Source organism: Anser anser, assembly GCF_964211835.1.
Source record: "Anser anser genome assembly, chromosome: 27".
In the NCBI taxonomy this organism is placed as follows: domain Eukaryota; kingdom Metazoa; phylum Chordata; class Aves; order Anseriformes; family Anatidae; genus Anser; species Anser anser.
In genome coordinates this window covers 949,403-969,042 of record NC_139748.1, presented here as the reverse complement: position 1 = coordinate 969,042, position 19,640 = coordinate 949,403, and the positions used below count along the sequence as shown (strand labels likewise).

Here is a 19,640-nt window from a genome sequence, read left to right as displayed (position 1 = left end):
ACAAAAACCAAGCAAACAAACAAACAAAAACTTCTCAGATATTCATTCTTATTTCTAAATCAGGTCTTTTACCTTCATGAGACCTATGGAGACTTCTCAATGATTGAATTCCTTCTCTAATGATTTACTTTACTTGACTGTATGGAAATTGCTACTAGAAAACTCAAATTATAGCTTTAGAAATTGACTTCCTTACTTTGCCCATGTACTTTCATGCTTTGTATGTTTGTACTTGGTACTTACTTGACATTAAAGTATGGTTTCTCTGTAAATGTGTTAACATTATGCAAAATGCTCCATACCTGCTCCCCCCCCCCCCCCCCCCCCCCCCCCGTATGTTTTCTGGTCTGAACAGTTACCAGGCTAGAAGATTGTCTTTGTTAATTGTAAAACATTGCAAACTTGATTTCCATACCTGTTCAGGATGTGTGGAAACAGATGCTGTGTCTTCACACTGGTAACATTTTGTATTCTCTGGAATACAGTCCTGCTCCAGGTCATGCCAGGTCATGCCAATGTCTTAACATACTCTTTTGTTTGCTTTCCAGCTCCAAGCATTTAGTCTGCTGCACGTGGCTTCTGACTGTGTTCCCTCCTCTATCTGCAAGTCTCCCTACCTTCTCCTTTCAAATACTGAGATAAGCTGCCTCATGGAAAGCTGCTTCTCTACCCAGTCCTCGCTGCAGTAATGGATATCTGTTGTCTTATGCATCTCAGCTTTCATCTTTTGTGGAAGGTATTTACTCATTACTGCATTAATCAATTGCACAGCGATATGCACTGCTGCAAGGCTAGACAACTGCTGGCAACCATAAAGACAGGTAGTAACAAAACAATGGATTCTTTACATTAGCAACAAAATATATATTCAGAAAAAATAATTCAAACTGCTTTTCCGTGAACTGAATAAGAAAGCACAGTGCCTTGATTTAGGTTACCTCATTCCTATGCTCTGAGAATCTCAGCTCTGCTTTACTTGAGACCCTGACACTAAAGCTATGAGGCCAGAAAAATACAGTTCAAACTTCTTCACTGTGCAAAGCTCCCAGTGTCCTTAGTGTGTCAGGCAGCTGTTACACAAAACATCTGATTAATGCTCCCAGAGAGCAAAGATGGTTTGAATTGAGTCAGTATTTTAGCTGTATGGTGTGGTCTCCTGGGTGCAGACCCAATGAGCAGAGGGTGAGTAGGAGTTTTCTGTCTTTGTATTATGTCTGAGTTTGAGAGGAGGCAGCTGCTGTGAATGTTTTAAGACAGGAGGCTTTTCTTCTCCACCCAGACATTTAGGGTGAAATTAAATTTAAGGTGGAACCAGTGGACCTTTGGGTTTTGACCCCACTCGGACCACCCTGTAACATCATCACCTCGTGCAATGCTTGACTGATGATCAGTGCAATATGCAGAGAGAAGTGAATGATGATACAGTGTGCAAGATGTCTTCCCTTGCTGGCAGTCTGCAGCTGTCCCTGAAATGCCTGTGTCTTTGAGCAGTTCTCCTGGTTATTCTATGTACGAGGACAGTTAAACAGAAAAGTGTAAAGAAAAGAGGTGATCCTTTTTAATATTGCTGTCCATGGAAGTAGTGAAGTCCCCATTCCTGGAGGTATTTAAGAAATGTATGGGCGTAGCATTAAGGAATATGGTTTAGTGATGGGACTTAATGTCAGGTTGATGGTTGGACTTAATGATCTAAAAAGTCTTTTCCAACCTAGATGATTCAATGATTCTATGATTGTAAGAACCCTAAAATGTTCCTATGACAAGTGTATTGTGAAGTTCAGATTCATAAGAATTGTTGAGGTTGATAGGTGAGTTCAAATCCCTGTTTCCGGTTCTCAAGCAGAGGTTGCTAAAGCCTGAACTTCATTTAAACTAAGACTTTTTTGCACTTTGTTCTCTCGGTAAAGGACTCTCAGGTATACAGGAGGTAACAGTATTAAAAAGGATCATAGAACCATATGACCATTTCTTAAATACCTCCAGGAATGGGTACTTCACTACTTCCCTGGACAGCCTATTCCAATGCTTGACCACCCTCTCTGTGATAAAATTATTCCTAATACCTAATCTAAACCTCCCCTGGCACAACTTGAGATTGTTCCATTGTGTCCTATCACTTGTCACCTGAAAAAAAGAAACTGTCACCCTCCTTGCTGCAACCTCCTTTCAGGTAGTTGTAGAGAGCAATGATGTATTCCCTCAGCCTCCTCTTCTCCAGACTAAACAACACCAATTCCCTCAGTAGGGAATTGTTCTCTTGTAAGTCTTGTTCTCTGGTCTCTTCACCAGCTTTGTTGCTCTTCTCTGCACATGCTTGAGCAAGTCAAAATCCTACTGGTAGTGAGGGACCCAAAACTGAAAATAATATTTGAGGTGTGGTCTCACCAGTGCTGTGTACAAGGGGACAATCACCTCCCTAGTCCTGCTGGCCTTGCTGTTTCAGATGCAGGCAGAATGCCAATAGCCTTCTTGGCCACGTGGGCACACTGCTGGCTCATGTTCAGCTGGCTGTTGACTGGCACCCCCAGGTCCTTTTCTGCTGGGCGACTTTCTAGTCAATCTTCCCCAAGCCTATACTGCTGTATCACATTGTTATGGCCCAAGTGCAGGACCTAGCAATTACCCTTGTCAAATGAATGTTCTTACGTGTTGATTTCCTGTATTCCAACATGATCTGGTTACTGAATGCATTTTTTCCTACAGTCAAAAAGTATAATGGGGAAGATCCATCTCTTTCCTTTTAGTTGTGCTCTTGCATGTTTCCACACTTTTTCTAGAACTCTGTTTGGCCTTGTTCTCAGTCCGAACAAATTTGAATGCCTAAATTGCAAAGTGATGCTAATCATTAATGTTGTTGCACTATTCACACTTAAACTACCTTGTGGTTCATTGACTTTCCTGGTATGCAGGGTTTGAAGTGCAGTTATTCTAATAAAAATAGGCCAGGATTGGAAGATTATTGTCACTGTGCTTACCAGTGCATAATTGTTCCAAGGTCTTTTATTATATTAAGTATGAATCTTTTTCCATTTACAGAGTTAGAACTATCAGTAGATTGAATGTGTACATTCTTGGAACTGGGATGACCAAACTGCTGCAAAAAAAACAAAAATTCTCACCGTACATTCTTCAAAACAGTCTTGCAGAAACTGAAAAAACTTATTTTAGTACTGTTTCACATACCATACAAAAGTTACAGAGGAAGGAGACAAAGTGGGAGGAGGCGCTTTTGAAAATCCTGTGGTAGTAACTTGTTATAGGAATGAGAATCTACAGAATTAATAACTGGTAAATAATATTGAAAAGCTACAGCTGGTAACTGCAATACAGCTTGAAATTCAGGACATGCTTCTTACAGTTTAATAAGGGAAAAATGTTGCACACAAATGATCACGTCCCAAGCAAGATGTGAAGAACCTTTGGTTACCTAAACTATTGAGAAGGCTGGCAATTCCAAAACCTGTGAATTCATCAGTTTGAGGCAGCACTGCAGCTAAACTACAGTATGCAAATGCTGTTGATGCCCATACTACAAAATGAAACCTGCTACTCTAACCAGTGTGGATAATGAGTTATATATTCAGAGATAACACAATGCTTTGTCTAAAGTATATTCTCTGGCTTGCATGGATAAGTGCTAACTTTGTGCAAACTTTGATATTAAGAAGTGGTAGCTTGGACTCACAGATATGCTGATAATACCCGATTACTTTGCTAAAAGAAGACTTGCAATCTCTTCCCAGAATTCTGGCATTTTAATTAGAAGAATGTGGGTAAAGTCTTAATCTTGTTAATAATGATAGACAGGGATAAGGCAGAAACAAAATCCACAGCAACCTAGTCTAAACATGAACATCAACAGTTTGGAGGCTAGTAACAGCAGTGCTAGCTACAGCAACAGAACTGCTCCCTGCTCCTCTTTTACATACAAGGCCAGGCTTGACAGTGTATAACTCAGAAGAACTACATCTTCTCCTGCCTTTTAACACTTAGCTACATCACACCCAGTTAATTTTAAAACATACAGCTGAAATATAGGGAAGGGTATTTAAAATTTAAGAATAAATCCACAGATTTGTGATTAAAAAAAAAAAGAAAGTAAATGTTATAAAGACTTGTGGCATTCAAAGATCAATAAGAATCTCGACTGTAGATGATTCCGACAGATGTTAATCTGTCCCTTGGCTTTGCAGCCTGCTTGAAATAGTACTTGTTTCTTCATGTCAGGCCTCTGGCGATGCTTAGTGGAGTTAGAATTACAGTTGCCAATGAATCTCATTTTTAATGTCATTAATTTTCTAAACTCTTCCCCATAACTAGTAACCTTTCCATGTTGGGAGATCTACTTAGTTCGAAGCTGGGAGTGTGACAGTTTTTATCTGTTTAGAATCATCGTGCCTTTAGTTGATATTTGGTTAACTAGGTTCATTATGTCCATTTACCTTGTACATTTCATGACAGTGATCACATACTTTGTACTCTGGCTGCCTTTCTGTTGCGATTTACCTATTTATGAAAGAAAAACAAGCTCCATGTTTAATTAAGACGAGATTTTTACAAGTGGATTTTTTTCTTTATTTTAGTCAACTTGGTTCATAAATTCAGCAATTTTTTGGACTGAAGATTAGAGACATGGTTCATCTGTAGATTCTGTGCTATCTTCTTGTTTAGGATGTGACTAGATTTACCTAGCAAAATTCGTGTGCTCTGGTTTCAGTGGCAATTTGACAGCAGTATGAGCTACTGTCAGAACCCATAAACCATGCGCTTAAGGTTGATTTGAAATTAGGGACAAATCTTGATTGGAAAGAAACAGGAAAGGAAAAAAAAATCTCTCTCAAATGACAAGGACTTTACGGCAAACAGAAAACACAGGATGCAGTATTGTTATTTGTGTTTGTCAGTTACATAGCTGTGTAAGAGATCATAGATTACAAGTTTACTTTCCTTCTCTTAAAATGTGAGTCAGGGGTGACCAAAACTATGTGAGTTATAACATAGGCTTGACAATCATCACTTCAGCAGTTGGAGAAGCCAAACATTTACTTCTTAATAAGAAAAAGGAAAGCTGATTAGTCATCTGAGTCATCCTGCTCTAATTCAGTGTTAGTATGAACGGCATTCCCTATGGATCAGCCTACACAGAAGGAAATGCCAAACTGTAATCAAGATCTAGTGACTAAGTTCAGTCAACTGTGTCAAAATATCACCTGTGAATTTTAGATAAAATGAAAACTGGGATTTTTTTTTTCTCTCAGGCATGCATTAATTCCTTCTTGAAACTTCTATTGTTCTTTGCAATAATTTGAAGATTTTCATTAGGGCTCTCTCAGAATTGAAGAACTTTATTCCACTTTTACAGGTTTACATTAGGTTATACTGTAATGTACAGATTAACAATCTGGAACTGGAACATGGCACTTGCCCTCTCACATTCTTCTTTCTGGACAATGATGCAATGCTGCCTTGTTTCTGGGACAGATAAGTTGCAGAGACTCCATGAATTAGACTCATAGAATGAAGTAAGTTTTTAGAAGCTTTTAGAAGATAAACAATACCAACCTACATAACTTCTTGCAGATATTAGTACTAGCAGCAAAGATCCCACCTGGAAGGGAAGTGGGATATTTTGGAGTTAAGTCAGTAGCTTTTTCAGTTGTTATTTTTCAGAGGAATTAATTCCCAAAGGATATTTCTATGGGTTTTTCTTATATCCAGCAAAAACTGTTTAAATAGGAGCTGAAGACAGGTTATGTCATTTTTTTGCAAGATTCTGTCCAGTTAGAAATATGGTGGTTATTTGAATACTTGTTTGGTTCCTGATGTGCCCCAGGTTGTGTGCAGTGATGAAGAATTCATCATCAGCACATCTGTATATGAGTCATCTTTTTTCCTGCACCCACATGGTTGCACAATTTTACTGACTACTTGCATTGACGTAGAATATTGAATATTTGTCATGTGAAGCTATTCCATCACATTTATAATATTGGAAATTCCAAGCACAAATAACACCTTAACACCATGTCACAGTTAATGTATTCATAATCATCTTGTGACCGTAAACAATATGACACTGTATTCTTCTTTAATTACCAATCATATAATCATAAAACTTACAACACAAATGTCTGGCTGCAAATTGTACACCTGGAATTAAACATTTTTTTCATCCAGCTGTACTATACTACATAGCAGAGACTGTGCAAAGAAGGTGGGAGAACCTTAGGTAAGATCTGTTATTAAAAATAAGCAATTACATATCTTATTTTTTTTCACTGGATCAAAGTGATAAATTTATTACATGCCAATAAGGCTCACCCAACATAAATGCCAGAAATGGAGGATAAAGGGTTTCGCCAGAGCTCTTCACCAGACTTCAGTTGTGTTTCCTGGGCTTTGTGTCTTACCACAAGTCCATGCCATATTACTTATTTATCTGCTAGTTTGGAGCCCACCCCCTATGAGTTTTGGGAAGGTGAAAAGGAATATAAATTATCATTACAAATTCACAATGTGTCTTTTACTAACAATACATTACACACCAACAAAGTTTCACTCAGAGTTTATAATGCTAATTTTTAATTCTGTTTTTCTGTACTGGGTATCATAAACCAAAAATAATGTCTTTATCTACCTTTATGTTCAACCCTGCTAAGAACGGTGTTTGGATTTCTTAAAGAATCTAAGCAGGTTTGCTCCAACAGTCATATACTACACCAACAACCATGGTCAGCCGGGAACCTGCTGGTGATGCTCATGAGATGGTACCTTTTTTGTCTTTGTTATCTAGCCGTTAGTCACAATAGAGAAGCATAATAAGATGCATAATCATTTCCCCACATATTTATGACTCTAGTTTGTATTTCCCTTTGCTGCAGATCACTCAGCAGTGTGCAAGACACAATGAGAAAAATGTCCAGAACAAATATCTGAAAATGTTTTCTCATAATGAAAAATATATGTTGCATCCATTATGAAACACATGTATTTGCACTGTAGGTGAAGTGCAAAGTGAACGCATTCACAAATGCTTTGGCAGTCTTCTGCAGGCAGGACAGCATATTAATCCCCTGCTTACTGACAGCCACATGTCTGGTTTCTACATATTCTCTAGCTCCACAAAAAGCATTAAGAAAAGTCTGATTTTAAATCTGCACTTCCATGTTTTATGTGCCAGTATTAATGAGTTCAAATAATCCAATGTATTTGAAGTTCATTGTCATTATATCACTTAACATTGTAGGTAACCACATATTTCCTTAGGATATTTGATGTGCACCTCTTTGTATTTATTACAGTATTATCGATTAATACTTTTGTCTGATAAATCGTCAGGAACAATCATATCAGTTAATGTTTTTATGATTATTTTCTGATTTGGAAGGAAGGTAGTACGCATGAGCATATAGCAAAAAGAGACAAAAGATGGCATTTGTAGTCAAATGTGATCTATAGTATGAAAAGTGGGTACAGAGGAGGCCACAAGGATGATCAGAGGGCTGGAGCACCTCTCCTATGAAGAAAGACTGAGACAGCTGGGGCTGTTCAGCCTGAAGAGAAGGCTCCAGGTAGACTTCGTTGTGTCCTTTCAGTACTTAAAGGCGGCTTATAAAAAAATATCAACGGTGACTTTTTACACAGGCAGATTTTGATAGGTCAAGGGGGAACAGTTTTAAACTAAGAGAGGGGAGATTGAGATTTGAGATTTGATGTTAGGAGGAAATTCTTCACTCAGAGGGTGGTGAGGCCCTGGAACAGATTGCCAAGAGAAGCTGTAGATGCCCTGTCCCTGGAGATGTTCAAGGTCAGGCTGGATGAGGCCCTAGGCAACCCGCTCTAGTGGGTGTCATCCCTGCCCTTGGCAGTGGGGTTGGAATGAGGTTATCTTGGCCTCAAGGGCACATTGCTGACTCATGGTTAGCCTGTTGTCCACCAGGAATCTCAGATCCTCCTCTGGAGAGCTGCTCTCCAGCAGATTAGCTCCCAGCCTGTACTGGTACTTGGGGTTATTCCTTCCTAGGTGCAGGACCCTGCACTTGCCTTTGTTGAATTCCATGAGGTTCTTCTCGACCCATATCTCCAGTCTATCCAGGTCCCTCTGAATGGCAGCACAGCCCTCTGAGGCATCAGCCACTCCTCCCAGCTCTCGTCAATGCATATAAATATCTGAAGGGAGGGTGTCAAGAGGATGGAACCAGACTCTTTTCAGTTGTGCCCAGCTACAGGATAAGAGGCAACAGGCACAAACTGAGGCACAAGAAGTTCCATCTGCATATGAGAGGGCATTTCTTTACTGTGAGGGTGACAGAGCATGGGAACAGGTTGCCCGGACAGGTTGTGGAGTCTCCTACTCAGGAGATATCCAAAACCCACCTGGATGCTATCCTGCGCAAGGTGCTCTAGGTGATCATGCTTGGCAGGGGGGTCAGATTAGACGATCTTCAGCAGTCCCTTCCAACCATTCTGTGATTCTGTGGTTCTGTGATCTTTAAGGTCCCTTCCAACCCATGCCATCCTATGATTCCATGAAAATCATAAATGATGTTGAAGGACCAGACTCCACAGATTGTAGTCATAATTGTGGCATTAATAATAGATTTTTCTTTGGCATTTGTCTGTTTTTCCTACAATTTTCATCAGATGATGAATACCTTAATATTTTAGGTTGTCTAATACAAGGAAAATAAGCTGGAGGGAAATTTTATAAGGTATGCCTAGTAGGTTTCTGACTCGGAAATCTTTTTAAGGAAGCCTATTGTGTTTGTATTTAGCATATTTTAACTTTTCCTTGCTTTTTCTTGCATAGAATCATAGAACATCCCGAGTTGGAAGGGACACATAAGGATCATCAAGTCCAACTTCTGGCACCGCATAGGTCTACCCAAAAGTTTAGACCATGTGACTTAAGTGCACAGTCCAATCGCTTCTTAAATTCAGACAGGCTTGGTGCAGTGACTACTTCCCTGGGGAGCCTGTTGCAGTGTGCAACCACCCTCTTGGTGAAGAACCTCTTCCTGATGTCCAGCCTAAACTTCCCCTGCCTCAGCTTAACACCGTTCCCGCGGGTTCTATCACTGTTGATTACAGAGAATAGATCACCTGCCTCTCCACTCCCCCTCGTGAGGAAGCTGTAGACCGCGATGAGGTCTCCCCTCATCCTCCTCTTTTCCAGGCTGAACAGGCCCAGTGACCTCAGCCGCTCCTCATACGTCTTCCCCTCTAGGCCCTTCGCCATCTTTGTAGTCCTCCTCTGGACACTCTCCAACAGTTTCACGTCCTTTTTGTGCTGTGGTGCCCAGAACTGCACACAGTACTCGAGGTGAGGCCGCACCAGCGCAGAGCAGAGTGGGACAATCACTTCCCTTGACCAACTAGCAGTGCCGTGCTTGATGCACCCCAGGATACGGTTGGCCCTCCTGGCTGCCAGGGCACACTGCTGGCTCATATTCAACTTGCTGTCAACCACAACCCCCAGATCCCTCTTTGCGGGGCTGCTCTCCAGCGTCTCGTCGCCCAGTCTGTACATATAGCCAGGGTTGCCCCGTTCCAGGTGCAGGACCTGGCACTTGCTTTTTTTAAATTTCCTGTGGTTGGTGATCACCCAGCTCTCCAATGCTAGGTTCAAAGTAGATAATCAAGTTGTACATCTTACAAGTTAATTTTCTGCCTGCTTAAAATCAAAACCAGAAGGATTTTTGATGATTAGGTATGATTAAGAGTGCACCTAATTTCCGTGTATAATGTCAGACTTTAAATATATGACAGTGGGAAATAAGCTTTTTCAAATTTGTTTTATTTCATAGGTAGAGAGATGAACTTTATAAGTGGCCAAGAATATTAGATCACTTTCTCTGTGGTGTTGAAAACATTCTTGTCTTAGAAAGTATTTCCTTTCACTTTCAAGTGATGGCAAGATCACAGGTCAAAGAGCTGAAAACTGAATTCAAATGACTTTTGAATTATTTAAAAAACTTGAAATATTGAACAAAGGTAAGGAATTCTTCAGTTCATTAAATAGTTTCTTAATTTCTTTGCTTTGAAGTTAAAAAGAAGGCATGGAGGAAATGAGAAGGAAGGGCACCAGTGCTCTTCTCTCTCAAAACACACAGACAAAAACACCAATAATAAGGAGAGGAACAGAAAGGCTTCTTGACATGGAAAAAAAATAAACATACGTCTAGTTTCTGTGGCTTGCCATTTCTATAAATAAAACATGAACTACTATACAAGTTCAACGCATAACTGAGTAGACAGTTCCTAGTGGTCAAATAGACTTTAAAACTATCTGGGTTCAACAAAAAGCATTGCCTGTTTTTAGTCTGTTTGAATACAGAAATGACTTGTGAAACGACACTGTCAGTCTTGTGGACGCTGGACCCAATAACCCTTGAGATTGTCGAGTGTCAACCATATGTGATAAAAGGCTACATGTTTTAAAGATAATATGTTTCTAAAAGTTTCATGAAAATGGGGGATAGGTAGAGGTACTGACCAAAAGAAAAGCTATAGTCTTAGAAGTCCGTTTGATTAGAGAATTTCTATTATGGCAGTTATGTGCAGGTGTATGCCCTAAATATTATTCAGACCTCACATATGCTCACAAACTTAGTAGACATCAAAAAGTCTTACCACTGCATGCAAATCCACAGGGAACAAGGTTTCATTATTTCTGCTGCTTATCATAGTGCTTATTTTAATATGAACAAGCAAAAAAGGGACTGAAGTAAAAATATTAACCCAGAGAAGCAGAGAAGGATAGACCTTGGGCTATTTAACGTGTGTCTGTAACCTGCAGTAATTAATATTATTAGCAATTAATGCAAAAGTGAAAAATATGACAAACAAAGAAGAGTAGAAAGCTCAGTGATACAGGGGAAGATGTATGAGGAATGGCTAGGCCACTTCGTTTGTTCAGCTCAGAGAAGTCTGAGGGGTGACCTCATCATGGCCTACAGCTTCCCGATGAGGGGAGCAGACGGACAGGTGCTGATCTCTTCTCTCTGGGGACAGTGACAGGACCCAAGAGAATGGCATGGAGCTGTGACAGGGGAGGTTCAGGCTGGATGTTAGGAAAAGGTTCTTCACCAAGAGGGTGGTTGAGCACAGGAACAGGTTCCCCAGGGAAGTGGTCACAGCATCGAGTCTGCCAGAGTTCAAGCAATTTGGACTCAAGCATCTGGACAATGCTCTCAGGCATATGGTTTGATTTTTAGGTAGGAGCTGTACTTGATGAGCCTTGTGGGTCTCTTCCAACTCAAGATATTCTATGAGATCACTTGGTTTACTGAGCATCAGCAAACAACACATACTATCAAACAGCCAATGTATGGTAGTAATGTAGAGGAACGTCATCTATATATGAATAAAGAGTACCAGACATATTTACAGGATTGGAGACTTTATTATAGGAAGAAGTGAATATAACACAATCTTGAATAAATGTTAGGTAATTGACTGAAAAGTAGCTGGTTCCATGCTGCACCCACAGTAAAAGGAGTTAAAACATGATAAAGAGGAAATTTCTGTCTGTACTTTTCTCTTCCTCTTGACACAATTTGTGTACTTTTCCTTCCATGTAAAAAAAAGCAATTACTAAGAGTTGTTTTGCTGCACAAAATGAATAAAACTGCTAACAGTGTGATGAGAATAATCAGCTTGCTTCCCATTAAAGAGAACCCCTTTAAAATACTGTCAATACATAAGAATGACCATGCTAGACCAGATGCAAAGCTCATTTTGTCCTTCCTGTCTCTGACTGAGAACAATAGAAGATGCTTAAGGAATTGTATAAAAACAAGATAAGCATATAGTGGTACTTTTCCAACCACTTCCCTATCCTTCTGCAGTGTTTAGATGAGCAGCTTTCTGTGCCAGAGAGGTTTTCTGTGTTCTTAAAATTTTAAGTGTATTTCCTTTCTGTGTACCTGTCTAGCAATTCCTTGAATCCGTTTACATTTTTAGCAGCAAAATATATTGTGATTAGGAGTTAACAGCTTAACTAAACGGTGTGTGAACAAGTACTTTCTTTTGTTATTGAATCTGCCATCAGATTGTTCAACTATCTTTTGTAGTGGAAGGGACACCAAGCATATGAGCCTTCTGAATCTGCCCATGATTTTAAGTCCCTTCAGTCTTTTTACTGTTTTGCCTAGATCCAGAAACATGTCAGTGGGGAGAGCAGAAGAATTGAGCCTAGTTCCCATCACAGGAGAAAAATAGTCAGGAAAGAATCTAGCCTGTGAAAGGATAATTTCTCATAGTTGATGGAAGTACTTAATCTGGACTCTTGTTCAGAGGAAAATAGGATAAAAAGAGAAAATACCAAATCTGATGACCATGAGCTGTAGCTGGTTGGAAAGGCAAAGCAAAAAAGAAAACCCACAATGGTTGATTTCTAATATGGAACACCTTGTAAGTGTCAAACCAGTACTAAATACAGGCCACTATCACATGGTCATCATACTTCATCAGTGGAGCCAATCTGAGTCTTACCTAAGAGACTGAATGCTGTTCCTTGGTTCTGAGTTCCTTAAAAAGCTGACTGTATGGCTGTACTCTATCTCCAGCCTTCTGCATTGATCATCTCACTGCAGAAGTTTTCTTCTTGTTACTGACTACACAATCCTAGTCTTCTATTAAATGACCCTTAGTCTTCTATTAGATAGATCCCTCTTTAAGCAAGAATTTGGATCAGGTGACCTCCTGAGTTCCCTTGCAGCTTGATTTATTCTATGATGCTGCATTTGTTCTTAATACTTGCAGGCCTTCTTTCTCTCAGGGAACTCTGTATAGCTGACTTTATACTCTTTCTTTCTTTCTTTCTTTCTTTCTTTCTTTCTTTCTTTCTTTTCTTTCTTTCTTTCTTTCTTTCTTTCTTTCTTTCTTTCTTTCTTTCTTTCTTTCTTTCTTTCTTTCTTTCTTTCTTTCTTTCTTTCTTTCTTTCTTTCTTTCTTTCTTTCTTTCTTTCTTTCTTTCTTTCTTTCTTTCTTTCTTTCTTTCTTTCTTTCTTTCTTTCTTTCTTTCTTTCTCTCTCTCTCTCTCTCTTTCTCCACAAAAATTTGTGCCACTTTGAAGTATTTTCTGTGTTGAAAGTCCAATACGAAACTCAGCCTTTTTCTAGATGTGTGGAGATGATAGCAATAAAAAAGTATACATTTGTTTTTTTCTGATATTTAAGAATTTTTAGGAGATCAGAAACAAACAAAAAAACATACAAATGTGACATTTTCTGGTGATCATCAATTATAAAAGGTCTGTACCTGAAAAAAAAACTTGTCAAATACGATGCTGTAGGTGGTGTCCATAATTCTACTTATGTTCATAAATTGCTAATACATGCACACACAAAAAGACAAAGTCATAGAAAACTGAAGATATTCTCCACATTATAATTTTTGGGTACAGAATTTCCTGCTGTTTTACTGGTACATAAAGAGCATATATCCCTTAAACACAAAGGACTCTTAAGAGATTTTCTTAATTCAGACAGAAAGCTGTAACTTTTGCAATGCAAAGTGGTATTACTATCGCTGGGCAAGGTAGAAAGTAGAGAGTACTCCCTTTATTCATGTGGGGCATGTGTGCAACATTGTTCAACAAGGCTCCTGGTAAAAAATGAAAGTGAAATAAGCTGGAATTTGGAAGCTTGATATATCATTACAAAACAGAAGGAAGTTGATGGTTACTTGCGAGTCCTTTGGCTTTCTAGAGAATCCAGAAATCACTCAAATGTAATGAAATGTAGCTGTATAAAGTATCAGCCACAATTCCTATATCCACCTGCATATTTAATTTAAAAAGACTTAGCGTGTCAATATAATTCAGAATACTTAAACCCCCCTATGATTACATTCATGTATGTCGGTCTCGTAAGTTCTGAGCAATTCACGCTCTCAGTGTACTTGGTTCCTTGAGATCTGTAAACAGCCATAAAATGATAATTTGAATGGACTATGAAACTATACTAAACACGAATGATTAGAAATATTCTTTTTTTTTTTTTTCTAACTTCCTAAAAACCTTAGGACCAAATGGACAGAAATTTAAACACCAACACCACATGGACAGTTTGTTTCCTATGGACTTCCAGAAATGCAAGCAGAAGCTAATAGGGAATGGAATAGCATACTATGCTATGGAATAGCATACTATAGCTACCATACTCCTTTTTGCAAGTGCCCTATAGAAAACATTATTTGTGGGTATCTTAGTTTTTAAGTGTCTGATTTTCCATTCCTGGGATCAAATTTCCAAAGCGGTTGTACTCTCAGGCTACATATTGATTCAGAACCTGCTAAGCAAGTCCTAAATATGACACACAAATACAGTGCAACTGTAAATTAGAGGCTACTTTTGAAAAAGTTGCCCTTTCTTTCTTAGGTCATCCTACCCTGAAACAAATTGTCCTGTGAAGTCACAAAGCTCTGAGCAGCAGCTGTCTGCAGACTATGCAATGTAGTGGTCCATCTGTTGCATTTAGAAAGTATGCTTCATGGATCTCAATAAGATGAAAACTCTAAATTTTCAGAGACTGTTCTAGGCTCCCTTTCCAGTTAGTATTGAGGGACAATGACGTTGTGTGGCTGCTCTGTAGAAGTATTGGTTTTCAATCTGAAATATGAAAGCAACAGAGAATTAAGGATATGGACAGCTGCAGTCAAAAAACAGCTTGACAGTTAACTCTTGCCTACTGACCCACTGCAGCTGATGTGCCCTGCTGACTCTCCCTAAAGGGCACAATGTAATCTTTTTCCTGATCAGTGGAAGTACAGTGCTACAGTAGGGATGAATTGCGAGTTATGTTCATCAGAACTGTGAGTTTTTCTTGAAATATATTAATGAATATTTCAACTGAGCTATTCGTATGGCTGTGGTAAAGCATGCGCCTAGACACCTTGCAGGTCTGGGGCTGCTACGCAGAGTGTCTGAAAAGGATCATGAAATAATGGGCAGGAAATGATGCATTTCAGAAAATGCAGGCTGTGTCATTCACCAGTGGGCAAATCTCTTTATAAACAACCACAGTTGTTTTTTTTTTTTTAATACCTGAATCACCCAGCATATAAAGGCTTCCAAAAATAAAAGATATGGTTCAAAATAGAAAAACACATGTTCACTCAGCCAGAGCTGTTAAATATACCATAATCAAAGTAATATATAGCAACGAGGTATCTGGCAAATTTCCATCACAAAAAACTCTGAAGATACCTTTCTTTTTAAGAGCATAAATTGCACACAGTTGTATAAATAATAAAGACAATCAAAGCCAACTGGTGAACTAGATAAAAAAATCCGTCACTTTTATATACACAATACAGAGGGAAAAATATGAAATGATTGAGATTAGGGAAAAAAAATAGTAATTTTTAGACAAGCAAATCCACAATTAGCAAACAGAAAGTTGTCAAGGAAATAATCTGCTTTTGTGCTTGACTAACTTATTTATTGTAGGTAGGACTGTCAGAAACAGTCTAATCTTCTATTAGTTTTCTGAACAGTTAATAGCTAACAGAGCTAAATCAATTTTTACTCCTTAACTCAGAATCAGTTTAATTCTATCAGTTATTCATTTATTTCATTAATTTTATTCTTGGAAGGAGCTTTGTATTTGAATAACATACACAGTCATAATGTTTTTGTCAGTAATATATAAGCCAAGGCCCAAAACAAAGTCAGAGAAATTGTCTTACCTTTTATCTGTTTATCTTTTTTTTTTTTTTCTTAGTGCTTGAATCTTTTTGCACTGACAATGGCAGTTTCGATATGTAACAACTCAGTGGAAGCAGAATCTGATCTTTTATTAGAACACTGTTATGTACCCTATGGGAACAGGAAATTTGATTTTGGAGCCAAGAACATAAATTAGGGAAGGATTTTTTTTTTTTTTTGTAAACAATTTAATTGTCTATGCCGGAAAAAAATAATTCTTGAAGTACATCAAGTGGTCTGGTTACTGCAGGTACGATTTCTGAAAGTGACCAGAGCTGTGTTCAACAAATATTTGGAGGGACTGTCAGACTGAGGGGTGACCATGTTAGTGTTTGGTTTCTCACGCTCAGGCCAGGACTTTTGCTATGTGCAGTGACCATGAAAGAGTTTCTTCTAGGGGATACCACAATTAAATTTGGAAGCCATATTTATGTGATACAACTGTTCCCAGCAATAGAAAATGTGAATCTGATAGAGTATGATTGTATCTTCTGATACTGTGAACTACTATGCCATAATATCTCAAAGCTTTACTTTAAATACAAGAGCCTAGGAAAGAAAGAAGAATGTCTCTTTACTGGGAAAAACATTGCCTCCAAGGATGAGTCAAAGCTGTTTCATTCATTTAGCAGTGGCACAGAAAATTCAAAAGATATTACAGAAGCTTAGCAGTAAAACCATCCTACATGTTATTTCAAAATACCTTGTTCAGTCATTTAAATTTTGGGTTTAGATACTATGCCAGAGAAGTCTCATTCATGTATGTATGTATGTAGGTAGGGCCTGATGTCTACATATGTCTACATACATATGGTAATCTTCTTCTTAATAGCTGTATGCAAGCTCAAAATACAGGGCAGCACTTTACATGCTTTCTCTTGATATCTTTCACATGAATACAAACACACAGACATTGTGACTGTAAGTTACCAAGTACCGTATCTTTCTGCCTCTCATTCATATGAAAACATGAAAGCAACTATGTGGTATGGTGTATTTGGGTGTGCTTCAGCTGGAGCTAATGCACTCAGAGATGTGCTGACTAGTGAACAGTTGTAGTGAACTCTTTATGTCCTTGGTGACTTCACAAATCTCTGCCAATACTGCCAGTGTCTTACATATCCATTTGTGTATCCTTTAAATTTGATTTCATCCCTTCTCCCAAGTTCTCAATATGAGTTTATGAGTGCCAAGCTTTAATGCTCCAGTACAATGTAACTTATTTGTGGGTCTTTATTAATCTCAGATAATCAAGATTTGTGGGCACAAAATCTCACTTTTATGCATAGAAAGTTCTGTATAATTCCAGTGTTTCTTTATGCATGCTGCAGACTGAAAAATACATTTAATTCATCAACAGCAAGTCAGCTATACTTGGGGACAAGTTAGCAATGTCAAGTTGACATCTCACATCTGTCTTTCAACCTTAGAATATGTGAGTGGTTCTTCTCATTCAGGTTTCAGTGTTTGCATGGCCGTTCTCTGGACTGTTGCCTTTTGTGGGGTGACACAGTTCTCAGAGTGAAAGGTATAGTGACAGTGTAATTAATGATGTGATATTTCCGTGCTGTTTACTTAACTGTATGTATAATATTTTTAGTGAAAGCAGTTAGTAAAGATGCGAGTTCAGTTAGAAGTCTCAAATAAAATGTCAGCTCTAGAAATAAGCAGGCCACAAGGAACTGAGATAAAATTATATTTTCCCATTTGGAGTATACTTCACTGAATTTCACAAGATCAATGAGACGTACTTTCTTAGGCCTTTCACCAGTATCTCAGTCATAATCTGCTTACACTGATTTGTCTGAATAGTTGTACATCTCAGCATTAATCTCTTTCTCTGGTGGAAACTTACATGAACATATGCTTACACCTAATTGTTGAACACTGAAGTAAAAATAATGCTATATTTACCTTTTTTTTTTTTTAAATTTTACCAAAATCTCCATACTTTCATAGTGAACCAGCAACCCATAGAAAATATTATGTAGATACTGTTCTTCTTGCTAGGATAAGTCAAGTATTCAACAGGCTGAAACACTGAGGAGAAGGCTAATAATGTTTAGGGAGTGATGTAAGAATAGGGCAACCCTATGGGGATCATCTCCTCAGTATACTCTTCCACTCTGCAGTCATTTTTGATTCACAGATTTTCTGAAGCACAGGTAGTGCATTTGCTTTTAGTTTGTCTGATCACTTGCTGAACCCATACAAACTACAATACCCCATGGAAAGGAATTCCTCAACTTTATCATGAATGGAGAGAAGAACCGCCTTCTTTTGTTTGCCTTGAATGTGCCACATGCTATTTTCATTTCCTGCTCCTCAATTTTTGAACTGACAACAGCCACTTCCATTTAAACTTCTTCAGGACAGTTATTATTCTAAATATCTTCACTACATACCTTCTCAGCCATCTCTTTTCCAGACTTAGAAATGGTAATCTATGTAGTTTCTCTAAATATGGAAATTGTTCCAGGCCTTTCATCATCCTTGTTGCCTTCTGCACCTTTTCTTGTTACACTTTATTCTATATTTTCTGAAACGTGGATAATGACCAGAGCTACAAGCAATATTCAGGACAAGGGCATTGTACAGCTTTATATCAAGGGTCTGAGATTTTCTTTCTACCATTTATGTTACATAAGTAGTTTTACTGGAAGTGGGATCAGGCAAATGGGGTGCACATGAATCACATTAATAGATACTACAATCTCTTGGCAAAAGCAAAAATGATCTTGCTTTTCTTGGCCACATATTTTTGGGTATAAGTACACATACATGCAAATGCTTCATGAATTCAGCAGAGCTGCACAAAGGGCACTGTGTCAGGAAAACAAAACACACGCATCCCATAGGACATCCATCCCAGGGTGGGAGATCCTTCTGTTGTAGAAACTGTCTTAAATACATTGGCCTCTGTGACTGTGCTGAAGTCAAATTCAGGACAGAGATAGTATCCTTCCTACTGAGAAAGACAAGCAGTAGTAGTAGCACTGTTACATGGGCCTTTCACCCCTTTTACCATGAGGCAAGTTCTGTGAGAAGAGGTGGTATCTTACATTTCTCCAAATGTATCAGCTGATCTAAAAAATATTTTATTTTACAGTCACTTTCTGAACAAGCCTTTTAAACTTCTTTTGATGAGAGGGTAGTTGCCAGCAGAGGTCACCATTGCTGTAGCGGATTTGAAAGATACTGAGTTTCACTAGGTTTTATTGGACTAAGATTTAAAGGGTAAATAAATATTTCTAAACCCACCAATACCATCATTTGACTTTTGGTGCTAGAATGTTAAACCTTTTGGAATTAAAGCATTAATTTTACTAACTCTTTGTTTTTAACATCAAAGTTTGTTCTTTAGAACTTAGAAAATAGTAGAATGTTATCTTCTTAAAATCATGAATATTTTTTCCTCATGCCTTCAATTTAATTCAATTAATGCTAATTACTATGAATTCAATATTCTATCAGTTCCAAAAGCATATTGGAGAAACAGAAAAACAATGGAATTTGCACTTAAAGGACCATTTTTATGTCCAAAGTCATGGAGCAGTAAGTGAATTTATGGGACTGATGCTATTGATGGAAATAATCTAGCTTTTAAATGTGTTCTATCTGGCCCTTGTTCTGCGTATCCCATTAAAGAATTTTTCACTTAAAAGTGCTAATTTTAATACATATTTTATGTATTTTTCTAATCTGATGCTTTGAATTAGCATGTTACAGTGATTACATAAACTGTCTAATCATTCTATGTGATAACTGTTTACTTAGTATAAGGGTTAGAACGATCCTTTGTGCTCATTGTAATTTTCCACTGAACTTAAATGAAGACATCTGATAAGATAATTTAAGCTTTTGATTTGAGAAAATGGACACTGCTTAGCTAAGATTGTGAGAAAAAGAAAGCCACAATTACTTTCTTT

The 19,640-nt window shown here is 38.2% G+C and overlaps 2 protein-coding genes across 7 annotated transcripts in view; one reads left to right on the top strand and one right to left on the bottom strand.

Annotated features, from left to right (window-relative positions):
- TSHB (thyroid stimulating hormone subunit beta) overlaps window positions 1-19,640 on the top strand; it is a 152,238-nt gene that overhangs the window by 78,651 nt on the left and 53,947 nt on the right. For all 3 annotated transcript variants that reach the window (XM_083812556.1, XM_083812557.1, XM_083812558.1), the window contains exon 6: window positions 549-736. The gene's annotated coding sequence lies outside the window, so the exon portion shown is untranslated. The remainder of the gene's footprint in view (window positions 1-548; window positions 737-19,640) is intronic.
- NGF (nerve growth factor) overlaps window positions 1-19,640 on the bottom strand; it is a 50,476-nt gene that overhangs the window by 25,201 nt on the left and 5,635 nt on the right. The gene's annotated exons all lie outside the window — the stretch shown is intronic.